Below are 12438 nucleotides of genomic sequence, written 5' to 3' on the forward strand. Positions count from 1 at the left end.
TTTTTTAAGAACCTACAGTACGAACATAGTATGAAGAATTTGACTCCCACATGAAGTCTGTTCACTTATACAAATGTAAATCTGATCTGAACAAATCTTTTCCTCACTTAGTTTCTGTTTTACTAAAGGTTAGCACAAAAAAGTTACACACACATACTAATAACGAAGCTGATCTACTAAGGAAGCGCAGTGAGGGTTGGGTTTGTCAATTGGGCAAAATGGCGCGATCAGTCCATTTAGCATGTTTGGCTAAATGAAGATTCAGATACGGGCATTTCTGACAGAACATTCAAAATACTGGGTGGGGAAGATGCAAATAGATTATTGAAGGCACACAACAAAATAACTTCTTTTCTGCTTGCGTCAACATTTTTGGAATGACAAAACCAAAAATAACTGAAACATATCCTCTGCCCAAGGTACATTTTAGATCCACCTGTTTTATTTGCACAGGTTTTATTATGAGCCATTTTTGCACCTCCAATTCCATGGCTTCAAATTTCATTTGGAGCTTTCATTTAGTCTGCTCTCCCATAGTATCTCTGATGGAAAGTGGTAGCGTGCACAAAATCCTCATTTAAATAGGGCGGTCTCAACCTCTTTTGCACTTGTTGTCAATTGCGCACCCACAACACGCAGGTCATGTCGTCAGCTTGTTGACCTCTTTATGCTACAAATAACACAAGGTGCAGCTTGGCTTTGTTACATAGCAGACACACTTATAGACAAATGGCTACACAGCAGTTTTCATTCATTATTACACAGGATGAGATGTTTCAATCCCTTGTGCCATGATGGAGGAGGAAGCAAAACACATTTAATAGCTCAGCCCAGCTGAAAGAAAAGAAGAAAACTAAAAGCCGACCAGCAGGCTAGCAGTCAGCTACCAACTAGCCAACTCCAGGAAGAATAGTTGATGAGTACACATCAACTAATGTGGATCCAAATAAATAAATAAATAAATAAAACTAGCAACCAACAAGGAGATCTTAGCTAACTAGCCTAGCTGAGATCTGTGGGTGAGAAGTAATGGGATATGCAACTACATGTCAACCAACACTTCACCTTTATGCCAAGATTTGGGGCAAGACACATTTAGAAGCCCAGCCCAACTGGAAAAAAAAAAAAGAAAAAAAAGCTGACCAGCAGGCTACCAGTGAGCTACCAACTAGCAACCAACAAGAAGACACCAGCTAACTAGCATAGCCAACAGCAGTATGTGGCACATGATTGGGGTTTTCAAGTGGGCATGTTTCGTTAAGTTAGCCTCACGACACCTCAAGAAGACTTAACAGTGAGTTCCAGCGTCTTGGAGTCAACCCCCTTCCATGCAGCCACCACACAACCTTGTGACTTTCAACCGAGACATTAGCTGAGCCCTACTACTAGCTACTAAAACTAGCTAGCCTTACCTTTAGCATGCTTCCCTGCTAGTGTGTTTCCTCCTTAGCCACAGCTATGCATCTGCAACACGCAAACCTGCTGTGTGATCCTGCTGCTGCCTCAGCTTGTTGACCTCTTTATGCTACAAATAACACAAGGTAAAGCTTGGCTTCGTCACATAGCAGACACACTTATAGTCAATGGCTACTCAGCAGCGAAAGGAATACGACACTCACACTTAAAGACCAGACCTTGTGGACCCGTTCCTCAGAGGTTAGGTGCTGTTTAGAGGAGTCTGGCTGTGTGAAATCAGAGCTTGTGGTCAAGCGGTCAAGGACAAAAGCATTTGGTTTGGTGTCCAGGGCACTGCAGCCATAGAGCAAGCACTTTGAAAAGGCCTTTTGGTAAAACATCCAGTGACTCTGGAAGGGGAGGAAAAGCTCTATCCAGGATGCTCAGAGCCAGGCATGATAATTGATTACCTCATACCAGAATGCTGTCAGGCATTAAAAAGGAACTATTTAATAAACTTCAGTACTTAAACCTTCATGTTCTCTTCAAAAGAAAAACAGCTCACCGGGCTGTAGTGCAGTTGTTGGGGTATCACACTGCTTAGCCAAGTTGGGAAAGTTAAGACATCTGCTATTTCTCGCCTTCACGAGAGGAGAACGTCCTGTGATAAATCCGACGCCCTATGGAGGGAGTTGCCTTTTGTTCTCATAGTTCATTCAAAGGATCCTTTAGAAATCTTTATGTGGGCTTCTCTTAACGTACTGTCACTTAAAACAGCACCACGGCTTCGTCTGACATCCGTTGAGCGGGTGAGTGATTTGTGTGCCCTTTTGGTCTCCCCCAGCTGTTTGCTGATGAGAGAGGATGTGACTGATGCTACACTCGCAATCTGTCCTTTGCATACAGCGGTGTTAAGTTCTGTTTGGCTCAAGGACATTTTAGGCAGATTAATTTGTTCTTCTCCCAAAGGTAAACGGGAAGATGTTGCGTTTTTTTCCGCAACATTTGTTTGGATGGTAAATGGAAGTAAATCTAAAAGTAAATTGGTTTCATTACTAGACTCGACCTGAACAAGTGTGAGGCACTTTTTAAGCATATTGATGCTGTTTCCACCAGATGAAATATATATAATTAAATATGTTATGAAGCACAATATTAGTTCTCGTTGAAAACAAGAAAATGCGATTGCATAAACTTCACTATGGACCACATGCAGACGTACCATACATATCGTCTACATGGAGTATAATAGAGTCAGTTGTCATGGGAACACATTATTTCTGTGACATCTTAATGGAATGGCACTGACTCATGAGGTAAAACCCTGTCTCCAGGACAGAACTGTTTCTGGAGCTTTTTTTGTCAAAAAATGGCCATATCAGTGAATTAAGAGAGACATGCTGCCACACTGGGCCTCTGCAGGGTTAAATGGTTTCATCATAATGTAAGTAACATGCACGCTGATCTCCGTTTCTTGACATAATGACATGCTTTGTCACCGACGTCCTATTAGAGTCGCTCCGGCTGTGATTTTAGACTTCAGAATGAGTCGTCTTTGTGCATGAACTTTGCAGTCTAAGAATTAACTTTAACCAGATTTATTAAAGCATCTTCTTACATCAGGGAGTCATCTCATCTTCTTATTATTTTCTCCATCAGGATTCACAAAGAAAGCACTTAGTTTGTTTATGAATGCTGTGGAGAGAAAAAATGTGCATCAAGTAGCGGATGACACCGTTTTTGTGAATTCACAAAGTGAATTTTTCATTTAAATATAATAATCATCATCATCAAAAATCATCAGCAAAAAAAACACAAAAAAAGAATGTATCTGTCCTGGCCAGACACCATCCGTCCTGTCCTCTAACTGTGTTAATTCATAGCCATTGTTCCTGCACAGAACAAAGAAAGGGGACATTATACAACGTAATGGACATGAAAAATGATATTCTTTGTGACCATGCATTACTGGTCCGTACTAGCTAAGTAGCTAATACACTAAAGGCTGTCCTATATACTCGGAACAATCATGGCCATTGCTGTCATTATCATTATTCGTGCCATCTCAGAGACAGTCATCATAGGTAATTAACTCCCCTATCAGTGTCATTGCAGTCATCTCCTTGGTGTCGGGGAGATGCCGTCATTGGACATCATTAACAGTATCAAGGTATTGTTGTAAAGAAGTGTCTCTTAGCTGCTGGATTTCCATCTGGTGGTGTTCCAGTTGGCTCCGCGGGAAAAAAATAAAAAGCTCTCTCTACTTCACCATTGTTCTCCGCCCGCCTCAGTGAGGAGCCAAGTTCTCCCTGAGGACCGTCTTAATCACATCATATTCATTACACCGTCTTTACCGGGAACAGGGAGATGGGTCTGAATAGTTCCAGACTCATGTTTGCGTGTATTCACATACAGATGTTCAGGTGTACACTCACATTTTATATGTTGTTAGCCTAGTAGCATAATTGCCAAAGTCATGTTCTGACTTTGTGACCAATGTGCGTGCTAAAAATTTAGCTTTTTCTTGTTTTCCAAAAACGTTCAAAGATGACTTAGTCAATTATGCGATTAGGCTAAAAATATTCATGTTTCTCACGTCATTATTTTATTATATTGCAACTGAAGTCCATGCTGAGATCAGGTCATTTAAGCTGTGTCTATTTGTACTGGAAAAGTGTGGGAGGCACGGAGAAGTGGAGCCCTAGTTATATATCTGGGGTTAGAGAGGTACGAACTCTGGGTATCCGTTAACATGTTAATTGATTCCCATGACTAATGTTAATGAGAGGAGCCTAATCCTAACCCTCTCTCCACTAAGATAGAGACAGCAGCAGAAACAACTTCCCTCTCGATGACTCCACTCACACCGGTGTTCCCGTGCGATAAATGCAATGAATGCAACTCTGTGTGGAAGGAAAAGTAACTTAGTAAGGTTCCTCTAAAATACCAGTGTGACTGTTTCATATATGACAGACATCACCTCCCATACCCTGTCTTTAATTGAGTCTGTTTCTCATTTATATAGTCTAGATAAGTTCGCCTGGTGTCGCAGCAATTATCAGTCATGTCTTTAGTCCTGGTTGTTGTTGAAGGAGAAAATATCTTTTTAAATTACAGTAATTTGTACATTTGTACATTTTGTTTTCCTACTAAGATCCGTTGCTTTTTAGCTGTTGCTCAGGTTTGGTCAGGAGTGACAAATTAAATCATCAATCAGTGTTGGACATGTTATGATGATTTACCGCTGTGTCATGTCATGAAAGATAACAAACGGGTTGAGTTGAACTTGGCAGGTAGGCTTGTTTGTCTTGCTTTTTTTTGTTTCATTTGCCTTTTTGTTAATGTAATTACAACACATACAGTGTGCGCACGGCAATGCATGAATTATAAATAAGTCCAGATACAAATTGCCTCCCTTTCCTCAGTATTTGTCTTTGTATGTAACTGTCATCTATTTCTTTCTCGTTCAACACCATTCCATACAAGTGTATAATTGCCTTTCTTTCTAACTTTCTTCTGTTTTTTTTTTGCCACCCCTTTCATTGCCGCTGCAGAGTGAGCTCCCCATTAAATTAGCGCTGCCCGCACCGGTGTGCTTTTGTTAATTCAAACACAAGATGGATATTCAATCTTTTAAAGTTACCACGGTTCCCCCCTTTTTTTTTTTCCTTTTTTCTTTTTTTATTACCACTGCAGTGACAATGTACACGTGCCAGCAATTCTTGGACATTGAAAGGACGTTACGCTCCATCACTATTCTAATGTCAGAATGAGATTTTCCTGTGACCTTGTCTCCGTCTTGGAGCCATTCTCTCGAACAGCTGTGGTGTCATGAAGGACACTTATGCGTGTGCTTTGTCTTTACGTCTCTGCAATGCTTTCAAGATCATGAGCGAGCCACTCGACGGCATGTGTCCAGTTTCCTTTGCATGGTGGGTTTGTACGGTTCCCAGCGTTGCTCTTTTCTAACCCTATAGCATATTTTTTTTGTCTTATGATGTTTTTCCTCTTTGTGTTGTATTTGCATTTGTAAATCCCTCGCTGCACCACACACTGCAACAATCCTTTACTCGCCCTTCTCGAAATTTACTGCCGTTTCTTGATAACAGAATTCTTCATTAATAATGAGTGGCATATATTTTCCGTCACGAAACGCTGCGGCGGCTTAATCCGCTGAGCTGTAGAAACACAAATTAGTCACAACAAATGAGAAAAAATCAGAAACAGAATTTCCTTTTTTTGACTGTACAGAATATCGTTTAATCTGTAATCATAGATCTTCCTCCACACATTAGGTGGTTGCATTAAGTTTTACTGTTCAGTTCATTAGCTTTTCCTTGTTTCGATTTACAGCAGTGACCTTACTTTGGACATGAGCAGAATCAAGGGGAAACACATAGCCTCCGTGATTATGTGTAATCAATACAAAGTTGAAAGTAACCAATACTGAATCGGCCTTCAGCGCTCAGTGACATGGGACTGACTGCGGCAGTAAATATTTATTGTGGGGGCCACTGCATTAAGGTTTTTACTGGACAGTTAACCGGGAAGTGGATGGATCGCTGTTGGAACAGGTCTATTTGTGATGACCCTGGCCTCCAGGTCAGCATTAATCATCCTCTTTCATTCAATTATTTCATTTGAGCTATTAGCCTCAAAGGAAATCTGGCATTGGGAGACATATACGCAGAAGTACGTTAAAAACGATGCGTCACACATTCCTAATCCACCAAGTATTCAACATTTGGAGTTAAAAATCACATACATTTCTCTCCAGTAAATGTGTTCACCTTGCATTCCCAATTCCAACCTTCACTTTCCTTTTTGCTTGCTTAAATCTTTAACGTCATGGCCGTTTTATGTCCACAGCCGAAACAAAATGAATAGTCGAATGGGTAAAACCATTCTTTCTTCACTCATATAGTCTAATGAAGTCTCTAAAGAACAATATAAGAGTAATTAACAGTAACGATCTCAGCATGTGTTGACAGTCATGCAAAATTGTCCAAATAAATTATAAATTGGGCCAAAAATGTTTGTCTCTTGTTAGAGAACCAGTTATTTAAAATGCGCTACCATTGTCTGTCTAAGGTAAACTAGAGAGTGCTCAGGGTTTTTTGTTTTATTTAAAATATACTTTTAGGGCACATTTTTTCACTTTCTTTTTTCTTTCTTTCTTTTGGTGAATCAAAGGGACGCTCTCCTCATCAGTGTTACTTTCCATGAACTGGCCAGTCACACTGGAGGAGATGAGAGTTAATGTCATTGTTTACCACAAGGGAAATGGAAGGAAAAAGTAGTATCATTACCACAACAAAGAGGAAAACACTGTTTGATGGGAGCATGCTGGGTGGACACCGAGCTTCCTTTATACTGTAGGCGCTTTTCCACAGTCAAAAGTTTTGTACACTAACAAACTATATGACGTCATACAGAGCTACACAGCCAACCAGCCCACGTGAGTAGACTTTACCCAGCACCTATAGGTACCTTTTCATATTTTTGGTCTTTTTTTTTTTGGTGCTTATTCCTTATGCCTCTCAGCTCTTTTCTGCCCATCAAAGCTATCTGATGGACAGACACACAAACCTGGGGTTCTTACACATCGCAGGGCATGTCTGACCAGAAAGTGTGCAGTCAGTTCAGTCCATTAGAATTCAAAGACAGAGTTGTGAGTAGGCGCAGCTCTGAGGAATAGTATGAAATGTGTTTTAAAAGGCCGTTCTTTAAAAGTCTAACGCTTTAGACTCCATCACTTATTTAACTTACTACTGATTGAAACAAAAATAGTCCAGAGGTTCCCCGGTCGGACCCCAAGGTCTTATTGTATGCGAATGGAGTTGCTGCATATTCAGAGGAAGCAGTTGCACTCTCAAATAAAATGGAACCAGAACACCTTGTAATTAATTCATTTAACCAGAACAAGAGTTTAATACATTTTCAGTTTGACGTCTAAATCCCTTCAAGTGAGGCCATCAGTGCTCGCATTTTGACATATTAGGAGTTATACTGAAACAGCGTAAGAAAGCGCCGGTTAAGTTAAACAGATGAAGAAGAGATTAAGTCTTGGATGCCGATGATTCATCTAAGGACTGGCAACTGATGTGAGAAATGTCCTCCATCAGCAGCGGCTCCTCGCAGTGGCGTTCCAAGTGGGATCGTGATGAAACCTCCATGTAAAGTAATCCGATCGATAGAGTTGTAGCCCGCAACCAGTGGGTCCCAGTCAACGAGGAAGTTCCCACTGACGGGGAGACGCATTTTTCTCCAGTGTGCTGTTCTTGAAGGCCTGATTTCTTAACACCGCCACCATTTTTCAGCATAAACTCTACAGCTATCAAACTCTTGGAAACGACTTGACTGGGGATGGTGGAGGAGAGCTGTTTGCACTGCTTGTAAGCAAGTCGCCACCTCCGGGGCTGGAAATTGAAGCCAATGCAGAAGAGCCAAGTACTGCAGCAGAATGGCCACATGAGGCCGGCTCCAAATTTAAGTTAATCCCCATGGACCAACAGGCAAAAAAACCCAATGTAACAGTAGAAATAAGCTTGTGTACATCCATAGCAGAGCCTCTACACCACTCCCAAAGAGATCTTTGCCCAACTCTATATACAGTGAATATGAACAACTGTTTTATTCCAGAGAAAACCAATATGAACGCAAATGCAGCATTTCAAAACATGTGCATGCTGCGCAGACATAAATAATTTGAGGAACTTTGATTCTAATAATAATGCTGACATCTTTGGCAGTTTTCCCTCTTGGCTTCTTTGTTAATTTCCCTCTGACTCAGTCCACATGTCTGAGAGGGAATTTGTCATCAGCCCTTTTTCTGAAGAATTACAGCTCTGCCCTAGGATGAAATCAGCCAATCTTTTAATCTCGGGCTGACATTTATATTCTTTGTGTTACGTCTCCACTGTCCCTAAAAGGGGGAAAGAGAGATAAACAAATGGAAATTATACCGGCATCGAGCATGTATTCACAAAAGACTGCCCCCAAACCCTCCCCCTGCAGGCTTAAGGGAGTCAACTCAAGGGCCTGTTATCTCTCACAGACTGCATGAATTGGTGGCAATGCTTGTGTGACACATTTCAGCGAACCCTGCCCGAGCAAATTGCCATGGAGATAGGCTTAACTCTGAGACAAGGGCGTCAGCATTCCCACTAAGAGCTGGGAAAGCTGTTGCGAAGGTGCTACATGACAAGGACTGGTGGAATTCCTGTCATGTTTTTTTCAGATAGGACGCTAAGTGGATTACATGAGATTAAGTGTGACAAAAGAGAAGGCAAAAGAGGAATGAGGCTTGACATAGCACCATGCTTCCATGCTTTGAACAACTAGACTTCCTATGGTAATATGATATATAGTTGGCATAAATCCTTAATTATGTCATGCGCCCATGGGGGCTTAGTCATATCACTTTAGACGTCCCATAATGCCTTTTTTCCTCTGATTCATGCATCATCTCCATTTTCCAGGATGTGAACAATGCCGCATTCCAAAGTTCAGAGCATCCAGACATGTCCCATTTTGTCGCTAATGTGGAGATACGGAAAACACACTTAATCTCATTACTCACGATGTGAATAATCTCCAGACGACCAAATAACATCTTGAAGATGTAGTAAGGAAATGATTACATGATGACCTTGTACTTCAGTGTGCTGTTATATCAGATTAGCAGCATTGCATTTGACCTCTGCTGCAGATTAGTCAATGAGGGAAACACCGCAAACTATAAATAACGACTGAGACAACCACTTTGCAGTTGTGCGGCGAAATCGCATTGGAAGTGCATGCATGAGCGCCCTTTTAAAGAACAATACATAGGAGAGGAATCTGTTTTCTCTCCTATTTCCTTTCATTATAAACCAATAATATATGAATTAGTTGTTGATTCTGAAAAGGCCACATGCTTTTCTTGGAGCAGGTTCATATTTCAGTAGGTTACATTCACAATTGATCACACTTGATGTACAGTAATAATGATCCTAAGTGCAGAGTGTTCGTCAGTCCTACCGTAGCCTCTTTCCATTTTTGCTTTTTTTTTTACTCTCATGGCAGGGGAGACTTAAACTCAAACGGGGGTGAATGTGAAGCCCAATGCCACTGCATCCATTACTCCAGGCCAAAGCTTTTTGTGCTTGCATGCTATGAAATTCCTATTAATGTCCGTTTTTATTTTATTCTCAGTGAAGGATTTACAGTGCATTCAAGCACTTTATTCCTCTCATACAAGCTCACAGTGTACACACAGATGGGTTAGTGATATTTTATGACACACACTAGTGGAGGTGCAGTAACAGGATGTCCGAACAAACTAAAACAAGTGATTGCGTTAGAGTTTTATAATAGCGGAGCATATTAGGCGTCAAATGTTTTGACTAATCATTCATTGCCATGAAACTCGGACATAGCAACAGGGTGCCTGTTGCCATACCTGGATATCTGTTTAATTATAGGCTTTGAATAGACTACATTCACATACCATTGAAAATATATAAGGATTGTACATCACAAATGGGAAAGTTAGGAGTATCACGACTCAAATTTTTTCAAATGCTACCTATTGTGGTCCACCCAGTTTTCTGGGGAAGACCGTGTGTAATTTTTACTTTACAAGCCTGAATTGACTCGGAGGTCTTTTCCTGTGAAAAATGGTCAGCTGGGCAACTCGCAAGGCCACAGAAGGCTCGGATACATGTACACAACGACCAGGCCATATAATTTTCAATTTTCTCTTCTCTTTTCATTGATGAAGAGACCTTCGCTCATCATCTTTTGTCTATTAAAATTTATCATCCATAGAGCTGCTGTAATGGATGGCGAGGAGACCACACAGAACTCTCTGGCAGCTTATTTTCAAAGTGAAAATTGACTCTTTGTGCCCGCTGATGGATCTTTTCAAAAAGAGATCTTGTACTCATCGCAGAGAATGCCCAGCCCAGACGCAGATAAACGAAAGCACTGGCTGACAGAACAAAACTGAAATCATGTAGCTTACCGTGCCTATCACATCTCCAATTTCAATAACAGTTTTTGCTTAAAAACCAAATATGAGTCCTTCAGAAGACATTTTAAATGATATTCTTTTCAAATTGGACCATTCCTCCATAAGAGGCCTGCCCAAAGCTATATTATTAGTTGTATAGATTTCCACCACGAGTGTGGCAGTGATTCTCTGAAAGGATAGATTGATTCAGATTATTGACTGCACTTCCAATTTCTCACTCAACCTGTTCACCATCAGAATTGCTAATACACCAAACCAGGGGTGTAACTCTCTTCCTGTGGCTCATCAATTCAACGACCTCTTTATAAAAGGGTAAATTAAACCACGTCCCACAGCCATTTTACCTCACCGACAGCAGGTTAATGGCTCATCAAGAGTCTGTTCTCTCTCCTGAAACTGATCTCCTCATTCTCGCGCCTGCTCGTCCTTATACAGCTCTATTGATGACATTGTGCAGAGAGTGTGTGTGTGTGAGCACCATTTCTGGTTCCTGCGTGTCCACACAGGTACAAAAAAACGTAGAGCAGAATCAGCTGGCCAGCTAAAATGCAAGGTTTTCAACTTGTGGATGAAACCACGGGATGAAACAAGAGGGGAGAGCCACCAACATGGGGGTTCTTTCTCTGACTCCGCTGAACTGTCCGGTGAAGGCCGGATTATTAGAGGCAGGTGTCGAAGTAATGAAGGACAACTCTTAAAAGACACAACTGGCTGCAGGCACTTTATAGACCAGGGGAATTGGTTCCAGCAAACAGATAAAACAAACAAAAAAAAAAAAGATCCCTTGCCTCCCAAAACCGTGGTCCGCTTAGACGACTGAAAAAGGCTGACTTTTAATATATGGGTTAAAGAAAAATTCAGATGAAATTTTTAAGAATTGCATACAAATACAACATAATTCAACCCCACGGGTCAGCTAAATTTGTCATGTGAGTCACTTTAGTAGTTTAGGAAACCAGCCTGACCTTCTCCATTGGGAGCAGATTATGCGGCGACAAAGTTCGTTTGTCACAAGTGTCATTTGAACGTTGCTGAATTAGTTTAAAACTAAATTGCTCTGATTATTGTAGTACTATCCAATTGGTGCAGAGGTTGTCAGGGGGTTTTGCCAATTATGAAATTCAAATAGTGCCTCAGAACAGGAGCCTTCAATGTTTTTCAGGACAAGGGCCCCCAAACGATGGACGGATTAAGTAGGGACCCCTTACTTAATATATGCTATTTCTAAATATACATTATAATAATTTTTCATTAAATGTTAAGCTGACCCTCATATCTTTACTAAAATATGTTGGATTCATGTTAATGTATATTTAAATAAATTAAAATTTGTAAATATAAAAAATGTCTAAGCAACCAAAAGTTTTGCGACCCCCCAGCAGTACCTCCATGAACCCCCTAGGGGTCCGGGACCCCCTGTTGAAGACCTATGCATTAGAAGACTTCTAACTGGTAACTGTAACTATAACTGCATTATACTTTATTCAATTACATGTGGCATCAAACTCGTCCTAGAATCATAGTTTGGACTGAGAACATGTGATCATTATTATATTATGTTTATCAGGTAGATATCAAGTTACATATTTGAAGACGTAAAACAGTTGTGCGTTACGCAGCATCATGACAATACATGAGTAAGCTGTTCCAATCAATAGGAAGTTTCATCCCCAACACAAAACAGTGTGACTTCCTACACTGATGTCTGTGTTGTCTCTGCTTCCATCTAATCCTTCATCTCCTCCTCACACTGTTGCCAAATTTTCTCAACGGTTGGGAAATAGTTACTGTCAAAAGATCCATCTTTCCCTGCTTGCACATTGATTTGATATCATCCAAGTGCATCGGAGTGAGCAAAGTTGTCAATCCTAGTTTAGAAGTAATGATATGAGGAACCTTTACTTTTTTTTTATTTTTAGCGCAGGCTTCTGTTAATTATGTCGGAAAAAGCAACCAAACACATGAATGGCCACCATATTTTGTTTTTCCCCTTTTCATCATTTGCTGGCGTGTAGGATGTTTCGCTG

The 12438-nt window shown here is 40.8% G+C and overlaps 1 protein-coding gene across 1 annotated transcript in view; it reads left to right on the forward strand.

Annotated features, from left to right (window-relative positions):
• The window catches only part of ctnna2 (catenin (cadherin-associated protein), alpha 2), a 310831-nt gene that overhangs the window by 243227 nt on the left and 55166 nt on the right, over positions 1 to 12438 (forward strand). The window lies entirely within an intron of this gene.

The sequence above is a fragment of the Mugil cephalus genome, chromosome 2, assembly GCF_022458985.1.
Source record: "Mugil cephalus isolate CIBA_MC_2020 chromosome 2, CIBA_Mcephalus_1.1, whole genome shotgun sequence".
Taxonomy (NCBI): Eukaryota; Metazoa; Chordata; class Actinopteri; order Mugiliformes; family Mugilidae; genus Mugil; species Mugil cephalus.